The sequence below is a fragment of the Eubalaena glacialis genome, chromosome 6 (assembly GCF_028564815.1).
Source record: "Eubalaena glacialis isolate mEubGla1 chromosome 6, mEubGla1.1.hap2.+ XY, whole genome shotgun sequence".
Taxonomy (NCBI): Eukaryota; Metazoa; Chordata; class Mammalia; order Artiodactyla; family Balaenidae; genus Eubalaena; species Eubalaena glacialis.
Window position 1 is genome coordinate 80687238 of NC_083721.1, and position 15680 is coordinate 80702917.

The following is a 15680-nucleotide window of genomic DNA, read 5'->3' on the forward strand; positions in this document are numbered from 1 at the left end:
GGTTATATGTGTAAAATAGAACGGTGGTTATCTCTGGATGATGGGTTATGGGGGTTTTAATTATCTTCTTCGTACTTTTGTGAACTTTAAATTTCTAAAATGAGTGTATGTAACTTTTATATCTGAAAAAGAAAGGTTTATTTTGTTTTAGGAAAATGTCCAGCAGCTGTGCTAAGGTAACAAATAGGAAGGGTTTGTTTGATTTTCCTGTTTACATAGTATTTTCATATGCATTAGTAGCTCATCTGATCCATTCAACAATTCAGAGTGATGGGGTCAAGGATCCCCACCGACAGCGAGCAGTCAAGCTCATTTAGCAAAATGGGACAGAGCAGACCCAACTCAAGGTGTCCTGGTACATTATCACCTTCTTTACAAGGTCCATTCATTTATCTCAGGAAAAGAGTTTTCTTTTTCAGGGATTTTTTTCTAAAGGGGCTCCAACCTTGTTTTGCTTTCCTCCCAACCCCAAAGTGTCAACATTCTATTAAAAGAAAAAAAAACTACACATATAAGCATACCTGGGCTCCCTAACACCTCACCCCAGAGTGGGAAGGGAATACTGTTCAAGAATGACAAAATGTCCCACTGTTGCTATTTTCAAAGCATATAAAGCCAATTATCCTAATGGGACCAGTCCAATCTATGAAGGGCATGTCCAGGCACAACTTTTTTAAAAGACACGGTCTGACCTAGATAAAGAAATCTGAGACAAGGATTCGAAAGCTGCTTAAGATGACAGAATACTGAGGCAGGCTTCGAGTCAGCAGCATCAAAGAAGCACCTCAGCTCAAATCTTGCTGGTCTTGGGATGACTCACCAGCACTGCTGTGATGCCTTCCTGCTCCATTCATCAGACAAGTTTTTTCCATTAGAATTTATTGCCGAGGTGCTCTCCAGTAAGGTGGTAAGATCAACTCTGCAGTTTTGGGGTTTTTTTCTTTTTTTTTTTTTTTTTTTTTTTGGCTGCATTGGGTCTTTGTTGCTGTGCACGGGCTTTCTCTAGTTGTGGCGAGCGGGAGCTACTCTTCGTTGCGGCACGCAGGCTTCTCTTTGCAGTGGCTTCTCTTGCTGCGGAGCATGGGCTCTAGGTGTGCGGGCTTCAGTAGTTGTGGTGCACAGACTTCAGTAGTTGTGGCTCACGGGCTCTAGAGTGCAGGCTCAGTAGTCGTGGCGCACAAGCTTAGCTGCTCCACAGCATGTGGGATCTTCACAGACCAGGGATCGAACCCGTGTCCCCTGCATTGGCATGCAGATTCTTAATCACTGTGCCACCAGGGAAGCCCAACTCTGCAGTTTTAAAATAGGGAAGATATGACTGAAAAGTCATAACACTGATTCCACATACTACACTCAAAAAAGCCCAAGGAGAGTAAAATGTCACTTGAAGGAACACTGGCCTCCATTTCACCTCCACCACTAAGTAAACGCGCCGGAGTCCGTTCTGGATTTTTTACTAAAGAATTAGCTGATTCTGACAAAACCTGGTGCATTACTAAAGGCATAAGACAGATTAGTTAGGTGGGGAATATATAGAGGAAAAGGCTGGGTCTGCTTAGGGCCTGGGGGCAGGAATAGAGGTTGTTTTCGTAAAAAGGTTGAAACCTATAGAATAAGATAGAGCCCCATGATTGGCCTCATCTTTAGTGGGGATGAGCTAAAAACTCCTGCTCTCAGTCCCTGTGCTGTGGAAACTTCTAGAACAGAACCCATAGCACATACATGTGGGAACAACGAGAATGTTGTTTTGGGCAAAATAAACACTCATTTTGGGCATCAGCCTGGGGAATACAAGAAGCGGATGGTCAGGACACTGAGCCTTGGTTCCCTTACAGCATCATCCAGCTTCCTCTCCACCCTCCTTGACTCTCTTTTCAGGCCCTGAGTTTGTCCTTCCCGTCTTGGAATCCACAGCTTAAATATCTTTTAAAAAGCTTTACCTCTAAGCACTGCACAACATAAGTAAACTGGAAAGAGTAGATTTTAAGCTGGAGTGCCCACTGGAATTACCCAAAAAGGTTTTCAAAATGCAAATGCCCATGTCCATACCCAAAGATTTAGGGATGCAGACTGAAAATCTGAATTCTAGTAAAACTTCCCTAAGGGATGCCGATCCACAAATTCAAGTTAGAAACTATTGCTGTAGGGAGCAATCACCAAACTGGGAACTCAGAAGAACCAATGGGAAGAAAAGTAATGGGGTACCTGGGCTAGTGTCCCCAGGAGGACCAAGTGGCCCATAGCTAACCTGCATTCATGGTGGACAAAGGGAGGGAAGGAGGACCGGAGAGTAACCAGGGTAACAGACAGGTGCCCCATGGGAAGAGCAGTCCTGTCAAAGATCTCCAGAAAAGAGGATCCACTTAGGAGACATGGAGTGAGATAAACAGGGAAATTTGGACAGGACTGAGGTTTTGCAGGGATGGGTTTGCAAAAGGTATTCACCTCAAGAAGGCTAATTAATCAATTTATACAATATATTCAATTTATTATCTTGAAAACAGACAGGAGAGAAAAATAGATGAGCATATCCTCTGCACATTTCTTTAAATATTGCTGTAACAACAACAGGATCCGGAAGAACCCTGAATGGAAAGAAATTTGTCATCGGCCCCCAAATCAAAGATGTATAATCCATCATGGCCACTAAATTTCTATGACAAATCTCTTCGGCCAAAACAAGGTACAGCGCTTAGCTAATTACAACTCCCTGATCCCTTTGGGTGTCAAAACCAAGTCCAATTCATTTGTCTTATGAGTCCCTATAAACAAATCCTGTTGTTTCACTTCAATATGAAAGTCCCAATATAAAACAAAAGATTAATCTGGCTGATGAAACCTGGTCCAGGTGTGCTAGGATAATGATCTTCACATTTGTCTATCATTGTTTCATCTGTAAAATGGGAATAACAGACTTCTCTCCACAGTATAAAAAAGAAATAATACCCTAGGCAGTTGCCAAATAATGAAACACTTAGCTCTAATTGCTAAATAAATGACTTACATAATTAAGAGCTACGTTTCCTTTGTTTTTCTAAAAGCAACGTCTAGTTCCTAATTTGCATCATCAACCTATTCAAACCTGAATTGCAAGAATCCCTTCTGCTTTATCCAGAATTCCAAATATGGAATTTATCTATTTGATTAGATTTTCCCACTTCTGTTATCATTATGGAAGCTATGCCTTTACCCTGTGGATTTCTTTATCCTATGACATTCTCTGGAAAAGAAGTCTGGGAGGGAAGCAAAGAGTCTGATATTCACGTGTGAGGTCTGAAGTTTAACACTGAGGCATGGTTGCTATTTCTGAAATGGGGGCTGATTCTGTGACTGATGGACCATAGACCCTGAGACCTGTTTACTCTAGTTTGAGTTATCTAAGTGTGTCCTTCAGTGTTTCCCAAATAGATGAACCAGCCTGAATGACTGTATTACATTATTCTCTGCTCAAAAAACTGTCCCTCACTTCACGATACAGCTCTGTCTTTCCTTCCAGCCTCCCACTATTGCCCCTAAAAAAACTCTGTTGGGATCTGGGTAAGAGTGGGGGGCGGGGGGTGAGGAAACTGGGGATGGCAGAACATCTCTTTTCTACCTTGCTTCATGCCTTTCCATGTTGGACTCTCTCCACCCCCCTTGTCCACAGGGAAGAAGGGGTGAGTTATCTAATTACTGAATCTGGAGAAGGAACTGGGCATGGGCAATTCAGCCCCTTCCTCCCAGTCTTAGGATGTACCTGACTGCGGGAAGCATACCCTCCCTGCCGCTCAAGGTGAGGAATTTTACAGGCCAAGTCCCCTATAGGGGAGTTGTCACAGGTAGAAGACATACGAGAGGAAGAGGGTAACTTTGATTCAGGGATGCTGTGTTAACAAGCCCACTGAGCTAACAGGCCTAAAGCCCATTCTCCAACTAGTCTTCATCTCCAGCTGCCTGATGCTGCATTACCTTCAACTGGTTTCTAGATGAACACACAAGAACAGGAAGCAGGATAGCAAATGCTGCTGGAACTGATGCTTAAGGGCCAAGGCAGAAGGCTAGATTAAGCCTCAACGAACCCCCTCCAACCCCGACATATCACCTAGTCTAACCACACTGAACATACCCGACCTTGCACGTGACCTTGCATGTGGTACTTTGGGGTTTCTGCCTTCACTCACACTCTTCATTCATCCTCGAACTACCTTTCCAAATCCTTCACTGGCCCTACCCACCCCCCAGGCCAGGATTACCCAGCCTTCTCAGATGCAGCCAACCTCAGGGACCTCTCCATTCCCTGAATCCTCACTGCTCATTCTCTCTTGGTCTTTATCACTCTGTAATCACAGACATTTTTAAATGTAAGTCTAATCTCTGGGAGAGTCTTAGTTCCTTCACTGTCAAGTCCCAATCACCTCCTCCCCATCACTGCTCCACTAGCAAAAGTGAACTAGTGTTTATTGAGAACTTATTATGTACCAGGCATGAAACTAAGAACATTATGTTCATTACCTTGTTTAATCTTCCCTAGGAAGTAGGTATAGTTATTCTTCTCTAGAAGGAACAGGGTCTGTGCTCAAAAAGGCTCATCATGCCAAGCACATCTCACTGTGTCTGGTGTAACTATGGGAGACTTGCAGACTTGAGACAGAACAGCAGATGGGGATGGGAAGTGAGACTCGGGGACTAAATTCAGTTCCAAACTGAGGGGTCCACCTTCACTGCCTTGACCTTGACCTTCACCTACACTTGCCCCTGGCTTTAAGGAGGAAAAGAAGTCTCACTTTAAAAAAAAAAAAAGAAGAAGAAGAAGAAGTAAATGGAGAAAATAAAAGTCCAGGTGGTCACTGCTCCATGAAAGGTCTAACTGCTCAATGTGAAAAGGCTCCCCAACCTGAATCCTTGCTCTGAAAACAGAGGTCTGGATCACTGTGGTTTTGTCATGAGATGAATAACAAGCCCCGAGGATTGCTCGAATTACAAGGCCCAGACCAGATCCACTCAAATATAGCTGGAAGCTTTCTAGTAACTCTTACTGTGCATGGGGAATGAGCTGCTCAGAGAAGTGACTCACTTACTGGAATCCGTGCTGCCTGCATTACTCAGCTGATATTAATACACCCACTGGTTCATTAAAGTTTAATTGGCGTTCATGTGAATTGGTTTCACCGGATACTTAATCAAAGAGAAGTGTTTGTGTATGAAGTGTTCACATACAAAGCTAGAAAGCACAGCTCTTCTTCTCCAGCCTCTGCACACTTTCACTGGCTGCTCTTCTAACTCTGTTGACACAGTAAGTTAGTCAGAGAGGGTGGGACAGTGATCTTGAAAAGAGAAGGGGGAAAAGCTGCCCAAACACAAAACAGGAATCAATGACAAATCCTCTGTACCGCACTAGACACGGGTCCCTAGCTCACCAGCGACAGTCTGACACTGGCCAGGACTCAAATGCCAACTCCTCAATACAACCTCATTTCTTTCTGGAGTTCATTATCAAAACTGCAGGGCTCCTTTTCTCCCTGGGCACCTGTCTCCCAGCCGTACATCTTTATTTTTCAAATGGGTGGATAAGGAAATTAACCATCATTCAACATAATCACACACTTTTCTTGTACTGACAAGCAAACCATGAACGCAATCCCAAACGCCTATTTATACAATCAGGGCTGTCAGTACCCTGTTATTTCTTATCGGATATCTCACTAATCAACATTTCTGGAAATATAAGTTTTTAAAGCTCCTGAAAAGACCGTGCATGAAGTTGGGGAGAAAAGATTTCAAGTCTGGTGGCTCTGGTTGTATTATCAATTTTTCCTTAGGGATGGTCACCGTTGTACGCATGACTTCCTGGCCCAAAACAAATCAAGGTGGGTTAAAAACTTGACACTCTAGACTAACCCTCAGAGACTGTAGGTTGAAAGGCAATGTACTGATGTTTTTTAATAGCTTTATTGAGATTTGATTCACACACCATACAATTCACCCATTTAAAGTCTACAATTCGGTTTTTAAAATACTCACAGAGTTGTGCAACCATTGCCACAATCTAATTTAATAACATTTTCATTGCCCCAAAAAGAAACCCATACTCATTAGCAGTCACTCCCTACCCCCCACCCCACCCCTGCCAGCAACCACTAATCTACTTTCTGTCTTTATAGACTTTACGAATTTTCCTACTGTAGACTTTTCATGTAAATGGAATCACATAATATGTGGCCTTTTGTGACTAGCTTCTTTCACTTACCATAATGTTTTCAAGATTCATTCATGTATCAGGACTGCAGTCCTTTTTATTGCTGACTACTACTCTGTTTTATGGATATACCAAATTCCGCTTAGCCATTCAGCAATCTGCCTTTTAAAAATAAAATAGATCTATCAAAGAATAGCAAATTATTTAGCAGCACTCAGCTTGGCAGATAATTTGCTAATCCCCTTCATGATCCAGTCACCATCAGACATGTAAGGTACGTGGGGTTGTAGTAGGGCTTCACACATGTGGGAAGAGGCGGCAGAGCCTAGCAGCCTCAGCCTTTCGAAAGTGAAAGCTCATCACGATGACCCATCTGCGCATGGCTTCACAGTTTACAAAGAGCTTTCACTGGCGCCATGTAGCTAGACAGTGGTTCCTTGAGGAAGGAGCTGCCATGTCTGCATCTCTAACTTCCCCAAGGCGCCCAGCATCACGTGGAATGCACAGAACGAACAGCACGAGCATCCACTTCTCTCTCTAGGAAAGCCACCTTTTTCAGCTTCTGAAGATATGACCCAACTACTTAGTAATAAGCACCTACGATGTGCCAGGCACTATCATGGTGATTAATAAGATATGACACCTGCCCTACAGGGGTTTAAAATCTAGTAGAAAAGACCAAAGGAATACACACAGGACAAATCAGTGCCAGATGAACAGAATTAAGGGTGTGTGAGAAACTGAGAGAAGGAAATCTCTAGCTTATTACATCTCACTTGCCATGCTAGTGATTTCATTTCTAACCTTGTTTGTAGCGTGGGAGCTAATTACAACATGACAATCATAGATAGTACATAGACTTTCATGGAGATAGAGAATTCATAGCTATGAGTGTCCTGAAAAAGTACAAACTGATCTGCATCTGGAGCATAAAACAGAGCCAACTTCAGCACGCACATGATTAACATCACCAGATAATGTAGACCAAAAAAGCAACCATCCAAGATGGAAAGTCAAGGGGGTCATCTGTCCAAACCAAAGGAATTTCTGCCTCCTTCAAAGCAGGCTTTTTAAGACACTGTCAGGAAGCTGGCAATTCACCCAGAAGTTGCTACCTAAGAAACCATATACTGTGAAGGAAAGAAATAGGCTTCCAAAATACATGTAATCTAACCATACTCTGGTACATGAGGCCAATAATACAGCACCGGGCTTATTTGGTGCCATATGTCTAAGGGACTCAAACACATTTGCCAAAGAGAACTCAGTCCTTCCCACCCCCTAAGCAAGCGTAGAGTTGACTCCTAGTCATTAAGAAGCTCAAGAGCAGCTTCCATTCCTCTGTCCTGTATTCTGAGGACACACTTGAGCTGCCAGATAAAGGCACTTTGCCATCAAACGAGAAGTCCAACTCATGTTTCTGTTTTTTGGAGTGTAGGGATGTATACATTCCTTGGATCCAACTCATGGAACATGAAACATTAGGTCTTCACACAAACCATAAACAATTGACATACTTAATGAGAGCTTCTTTCACTTAAAATTTCTACCAGCATGAAACCCTCTTTAATATATTCATCCAGTTTGTACATCAGTACAAGTGTTCCTTTTTAAATTCCTATAGCAAGTTCGTACATCCTGTTTCCTAATTACCTCATGCAAAAAAGGGAATTTTACCTTCACCTCTCTTGTTCATTAAAGCAAGTTTCAGGAAATACTTTGACATTTGATTTTTTAAAAACACATGCTGATTTAACAGAAAGTTTTAGAGATTCATTGCTGCTTATACTTGGGGAGAAACAAGTTAATATCAAATCATAGTTAACTTTTTAACCAATGGGAAAAAAGAAAAATAAAGGGGAGCATTTTTCAGGTTTATTGCAACTCTATATAACCTAGATAGCGCTTGGTAAGACCTCATTACACCCGAATGAGGGTGGTGAAGCAGAAAGCAGCCCTGAGTTAAAGGTTCTAGGTTTGCATCCATCACTGCTTTAAGAAAACTCACCTCATCTCTCTGAACCTCAGTTACATCATCTCTAAAAGGGAAATCAATGACAAGCTCTGCCTTGCCTACCTCATGGGGCTGTCATAAGGTGCACATAAGAAAATGTGTATTTAAGTGCTTTGCAAACCGCAAAGCCCCATACACAATGTGAGGTATTCATAATATGAGGCATTATCTCAATATCCTTTCCTATAAAGACATTTTTAAACGACATGAGCAAACACTTTTGCCTTTCTGTTTCTATTTTGAATAAGCCAAGGAAACACCCCCAAAATCAGCACTACCAGTTCCAGGAAGCTTCACTCTCTCACACACACACACACATGCACACACATAAGCTTTTTAACGATAAGTGCTGTATAAGACAATAAGCCCAAGAAAGCACCAGCTCCTGAAGAATCTTCCATCTCTGAGCTATCCTCATGAGCACAGCTTTAAAATTAGTGTCTTTCAGTGCATCTTATTTTTTGAAGGTGTGTGAAATATCTTAGAGTATATCACCTTTCAAAAACCGTTATGCCAAAATCCCCACCCACCTCCTTCTGGTGCAGGAGAAATGGTCCCAGAAAGAAGTGGCCCCAGCATATCAATGTCTTCTGGAGAGGAGGGAAATGGGAGCCAGCATGGAGGACAGGACCAGGCACGTGCAGACTGAGAGAAGACAGAACCTGCCTGGGTGACACAGGAAAACTTCCACCCTACAGGTCATCTTGGATCAGCAAACTGACCCTCAGAGCCACATGGCAACGCTCCAGGAAGCAGCTTATCAAGGATGTGGATGCCTTCAACTCCCCACGCGCACGCTATCATCTGAAGTTGGCTCTCTCAACTACCATCTGCGGATGAGCAAAGATCAAGGACAGAGAAGCCAAACTTTTCCAAGGTCCTGAGTGGCTGTGCAAACGCAATTCCTATGTCCCAGGCTAAACTGGTTCCTGGTCCTTGAGTGAACAGGCCAGGGTCCTAAAACAGACCTAAACCATTCACTTGGTACCTGTCCTTCATCACTGTAGCGGGACGGAATAATGAGAGCTAACACTTACAGAGGGCTTGCTGCACCAGGCACCATTAAATATGCTTTACACACATTTTTAACTTATTTTTTAGCTTATTAAACCCTTACAACGACCCTATGAGGTAAGTATATGAGATGAGGAAACCGAGGCGCCAAGAGATGGAGTTGTTTGCCCAAGGTTCTATGACAACACGTAGTGGACACATTTAGACCCTGGTGGTCTGGCTTTGATGGCCGCTCTCACCCGCACGCACTCTGCCTATCCCTGGGTACTTCCCACACTGGCTGAATACCCACCAGGAGCCAGGCACCGCTGGAGGCTCTCACATATATTTTCTAATTTATTCTCACAGTGACGTTGGGAGACAGATTCTATTATCCGGAATTCAAAGAAAGACACGGAGACTCTAGGAGGTCGTTTAAGCAAGGTTTTAACAAACACTTAGAAGCACACTAGGATCTGAACCCCTGTCCAATTTCAAGTTTGGTGCTCTTTGTAAACTTCCAGGTTCTGCCCCAGCTCTGACAGCAGCAAACTACACAGTCTTCTAATCATCATTAGCACTGTCTATCTATATCTACCTAGCTATCTACTCATTCAGTTTATGACAAGTGGTGCAGCGGAAAGAACATGTGTTTAGGAAACAGGAAGACCAGAGAGGTTCCATCACTTACCAGCTGTGTGACTTGGACAAGTTATTTAGCTACTCTGTGCCTCAGTTTCCTCATCGAACCAATAAGAACAATGATAACAGTACCCACCACCACCTCGAGGACTGTTATAAAAATTAAATGAGATGAGGCATGTACAACATTATGACAGTGACCAATACATCATCAGTGCTCAATAAGAATTCACTAATAATTGAGTGAAACCTGAAGATCAAATGGCATAATCTAAGAACAATTCCTAGTAGAGTTCCAGTCATATAATAGCTGCTCAAAGACAAAAATGATCTTCATTTGTTGTGCATTTCCTCTGATGGTCTAAACATGTCTTGTCTCACAGCCCTCTCCGACTCAGTCCCTAAACCCCACCACATGGCCAGCACATAACTTGCACATTAGAGATGTTCAGAGTCAAGGATCATATGATCCTTCTCTGAACTTACTGAGGAAAGAAAATCTAAGATGCTAATCTAAGATGCTAACTTCTCTGAAAGGTTGGGAGCTTCGGTTGTCCATTCTCACCAGAAATGTTACCTTCAATGTGAAAATTATTACCCATAATTGAAGTCCTAAAACACACTAAAAGGCCTCAGTTGAATGTTCTTATTTATTTCTGATACATTTCTCAAGAAATAAAGAAGAAAAATGATTTCCCAACCTCCACATTTTTAAACTTTTTGTCTGTCTTCTCTACAAAGACTACACCATTACTTATAAAATCATTTATTTTGCATCAGGTCCTTCAGAGATGGTAATCACAGGGCTTTCCTCAGTCATTCACTAGTGAGCAAAAGAGAGGAGAAAGGGAAGGAAGGAAGGAGGGAGAGAGGGAGAGAGGGGGAGAGAGAGAGATGGGAGGGGAGATTGTAAATACAAGAAATAGAGGACATTTGACATTAAAAGAAAATTCATATGGCAGAACTGCTTCAACCAGGACATGAAAGGAAAAACAGCTGTAAGAGTACATAATTAAATTTGGTGGAAAGGAAAAAAATGTGTGTGTGTGTGTGTATAGGTGTGTGTGTATGTGTGTTTAGGTGTGTGTCCACGTGTGCATGCACACACGCACATATATGAAAAAGAGCTAAGATGAAAACCATCCACCACTGGGCGGGAGAAGGGGTGCCCACACCAGGAGTTTTGGGCAGCGTGCAAAGGGTCACAATGCTGCCGGGGCCCTGGGGGCCGGAGGACTAGATTTGCAGCCCAGCTGTGTTGTGCCATCCAACTGCCCCATCTGGAACAAGCCATTTCAACTCAGTCTCCTATGCTCAGAATGGAGCCCTCTCAGGACTGGTGTGCGATCTAAGCAACAAAAGAGATATGAAAGTGTTTTGGAAACATCTGTACAAACATAAATGGGCGTTAGTAACCCGTTTATTCCAATGCCGAGGAGAGCGACTTTTCATCAGAGCCACCGTTCCTCAGAAGTGGAATCTACGCCCATCCTAGCCTGCTTTCAGCACAGGAAGAAGGGATACAGACAGTTTTCCAGAGAGGTGATGCTTTTTAATTTCTCTATTATTTCCACAACAAAAAAGCAAAAATCTTCCCTTTTGTTTTTCTAAATAAAAATAAATTATAACCCTAACTTGTTAATAAATGCAGGTTGGAGCTGTCCTTAAGTAAAAGCTTTTGATAACAAATTGCCTGCACTAACTGCTATTTTACTGCTGAATTTTTTATTGTTGCTTAAGCACAGCAATTATGCTAATAAGCCTGGGAGGATGGTACGTCGAGTATTGAATCTGACAGATAAAATACTCAATGAAATGCTAATCTCACCTGAAAATTGGAATCAGACAGCCTTATTAGTATTTATGGATATGGCATCTTAAACAAGTTTTTTTTCAGATGAATATATATGAAATCAGTGTGGTCTCCTAATACAGCCTGCCATTTCGAGGCCTCTGTGTGCTTTAAATTCAAGGTGAAGATTCCTCGTTGCCTCAGCGTTGCTTCTTGACAGAGAAATGAGAACGTATTGGTCATCTCTGCCACAGAAAGAATCGGGCAATAAAATGTGTTTCTTCCTGCACCTCCCTCCCTCTCTGCCCATCCCATCTAAGCCCCCCAAAAAGGGAAGGTAAGAACTGTCTTTCTGAGCAGAAAGAGGAGGCAGATTTGACAGCAACAAGAACCATTTGTCAAACCATCTGGCTTCTCTCTTCACCTGACAGGAGGGAAGAGTGATGTGTCAGAAAGAACAGGGAATTGAGGATCCAAACAGCTGGCTTCTCATCTTGAGTTTTGCCATCTCCTCCATGGGAGGACTTGATGGGACTCAGTTTCCTACAAAGGGACCTTCAGAGCCCCATGATCAAGTCTCTCTGAGAAACAAGTCTCCACGGCACACATAAAAAATGGGGGCCAAAGCCCCAGTGTCTATGAAGAATGAAATATTATAAGCCAAGGTAGACGCATCGTGGGAACCTGAGATTCTTGAACCTGTGCTTTGATTTCTATTTACATGGTCCCTCCTTACCGTGTATCCCCAGTATATATTTGAAATGGTTCAGCTTAAATTCAGAGACCTCAGACACCAAACACAAAAAAATAAACAAGACTGGACTGTTTACCAACTGCCCTCAGGAATTTAATTGGTTTTCTTCTTTGGTATCAATACATTACTTCTGGGAGGGAGCAAAGAAGAGAAGTCAGCTGCCTATTTTAAGCAGCAGAAACTAGTGCTATCTGAATATTGCAATATCACTTATTAAAAAAATCCTTCTTTCCTTTGATTTCCATATGAACCCCATAAAGCAGGAAAGAGAAAATCCTCTTCTCCAGAAGCTGCTGTAGATAAGATAATTAAGAATCAGACAGGACTTCCTCATCCAGCCAGAGTACGCGGGTTCTGGGGTTAGGATGACCAATTTTGCCTTCTGACTAATTCCAGCCCGCCGCCAAGCACACTCAGGTCCTCTGGGTCGTGGGCCTGTTGACTCACCCCAAACCCCAATACCCAAGTTACCAGTCACTGCTGGACAAGAGAGGCAGCGAACAGGAACCTCAACACCTGCAGCAGCCACACCAGTGACTTCTCCCACCACCTTCAAGGCTTCAAAGGGTGACACCCCTTCCAGAAGTTTCTATCTCCCCCGGCTAGGTCGTAGGCATGGAAAAATTCAGGCTTGCCCGGAATGGAGGAATTTGACATGTTGTGACAAAACTGGGCACAGATCCCAGGACTCCAATTCACTCTGGGGCCTTGGAGAGTCCCCTTCCTCTATAAGCCCCCGCTTCTTCCTCTGTGCCGCTTCGCCTTTTCAAGACAAAAGATGTCCCTTGGCCATTAGCAGAAGGGGAAAGAGAGAGAAAATGGGCTTCAAAAATACAGAGTTCAATGCAACTTACAGAGGGCCCTCACATCCCTTTCTTCAGCAAATCCTCACGATGCAGCCAAAGCTGCACTGATTATTATCCCCATTTTGCAGATAAAGACGTAAAGGCCTAAAAATTCAGAAATTCCCCCCAGATAACACAAGAGCTAGGAGATCCTCAGCCCATAGCTGGGGGTTAGGGGGAAATGCTGGTACAGGTGGTCAGCCCAAGGCAGGGTAGAGCCAGTAGATTCTATAGGCGTTAATCATAATGTTCCAAGACACACCACCTCCAAAAAAAAGACAATTCTGGTATTCCTTTAATATTAGTGATCCACACCACCCATGGGAGCTGACCAACTCGCTACCTCCCCCTCTGCTTCACACACCTAGAAAGTCCAGACACCCCTTTATCTTTATCATACGAGGACCAACACTGCAATTTGCAAAGCATCATCACAACAAATTCATCAAGTAGGAATCAAAAAGCCATGCACTAAGAAGTCTATTCACTCGCCCAATTTTCATAGGTCTCACAAAGCAGGCCCAGCACCCAGACCCAGGCCCCCTGTCCTTCCACTTGATTAAGCCACCTCTGAATTGCCAGGGCCACCATCTCTTTAGTAAACAACCACAGCAGAAAGTCAGCTCTGAACTGAGACATCTCCCAACAGAGTAACGATTCGAGTCATACTTCGAGGAATAATTTCTGGGAAAGCAGAGGAGGTGATGCTATCAAACAGTGAAACTTAACACTCCTACTCACTACCTGCCTGGGAGGGAGCAGGAAATGGGGCTGAGGCCCTTTCCCTACATGCTCCCCCTGCCCATTTCTGTCACTCACAGTCATTACTAAACTTAGCGCTTTAAGCAAATGAAAGATGTTTCCTAGCTGCATGGCCTTGGGTAAATCCCCAACCTCTTTGGTCCTGTTCCTAATACACACTTATGCACACATGCACATACACAGATGCACATGCACGCACACACACGCACACACACACACATACACACACACACACACCTTAGGACCATCCCTTCTTTTCCCTAGTGGGATGGTAACAACAGAAAGCCCCTGTCCTGCTTATCCTGCGAAGTCCCGCAGCTACACCATAATTGTTCATGTGTCTCCAGCCTCTGCACCCAATACTCTGACCAGAACCCTCCACCTCTTCCTTGGGCTTCCTAATTCCCACCCTCCTTCTGCTAAGCCCCACTTCTCCATCCTCACCTGCCACTCTCCTCTGTTAGGCCTGGTCACCTCCACCCTGGACCAGCACTGACTTCTCTGTCCACCACCAATCTCAACCTTCCCCTCACATCTGACATCCACCTTTCCCTAACTGAAATACTGCCAGCTCTCCAACAAACGAAAGCTCTTAAAACACCCTCCACTGGACTGGCTGCACTTCTCCAGACATGCTCTGGTTGGTATCCTCCTAAAATCAGCATCTCCATAACTAAGTCTATTCTACAGGTCTGGTTTCTAGAGAGAAAGGTTTTGTGCCCAGGACACAGGAAGTATGGCGCTAAGGGGAACTTCAGTCAACACCTCTGAGACACATCGCCCCACAGCGTACATCTCACCACTCCAGAGAAGCTGGGGCAGTGGGGAGGGTCAATCCCTGGGCCAGATGCTGAGAAACACCACCTTGCTAGGGCTTTTACAAACATTCTCTAATCTTTACAACTGAGCATGCAAGGTATATTTAATGCCAAATAAAAGCCATTTAAATTGGGGCTCAGAGAGGTTTAGTAAGTCAGTCTCACTGAAGTTATGTAAATCATCTTAATTCAAACAGCTACTGGAAACGGGCTCATAACCAAGTCGATACAATTTCACTGAGATTCTCTGTTGTTGAACCGTGTCCGGTGCTCTGCCAGATGCTTTGCCTAGATAATCTCAGTTAACATACATAACAACCCCTCCTAGTAATTATTAGTGTCCCATTTTACAGATCTGGAAATTAAGGCCACATGCCACACAATATGTCTCTGGCACATTTAGGACTGGAAGCAGGGGTCCTGGACTTGCTCTTTTTCTCTTTCCTCTGTATCACACCTCTTTTTCACACCTAAAGTCTCTATCTCTATCTGTGATGTGTTAAACATAAAGGGTTTTTCTATGCATGAGTCACTAGAAGCAACACTCAGTAGTCCATGCAGAATCTGCACTGCAAGTCAGGAAAAGGTGTTTCACAAGCAGCAATTGAGTTAAGATCCCAATAGTGATGGCGGAAGGTGGATTTCTGGAGCACGCCATGTGCGTACAGCCTGACCCTGGACTGTTCCCAAGGGTCAGAGTCACAAAGCAAGGCTGGAGTTTCACTCAGTTTCACAAAGCACACCTTGACCTGTCCACCTCCCTTGTAGCAGGGGCAACCGCAAAGTCTTTTTCAAGAAGGTTCATAACCAAAGTCAGAAATCCAGAGGTCATCACATAAACCACTTCCTCCTCTTCAAAAGGAAATCTTTTCCTTTGTTGAGGAG

General features: G+C 43.6%; 1 protein-coding gene across 10 annotated transcripts in view; it reads right to left on the reverse strand.

The window, feature by feature from the left end:
• Window positions 1–15680, reverse strand: part of LPP (LIM domain containing preferred translocation partner in lipoma) — a 693922-nt gene that overhangs the window by 549747 nt on the left and 128495 nt on the right. Inside the window, exon 3 of one of the 10 annotated variants that reach the window (XM_061194352.1) lies at window positions 821–1290. The exons of the other annotated variants lie outside the window; for them this stretch is intronic. The gene's annotated coding sequence lies outside the window, so the exon portion shown is untranslated. The remainder of the gene's footprint in view (window positions 1–820; window positions 1291–15680) is intronic. 10 annotated transcript variants of the gene reach the window in all.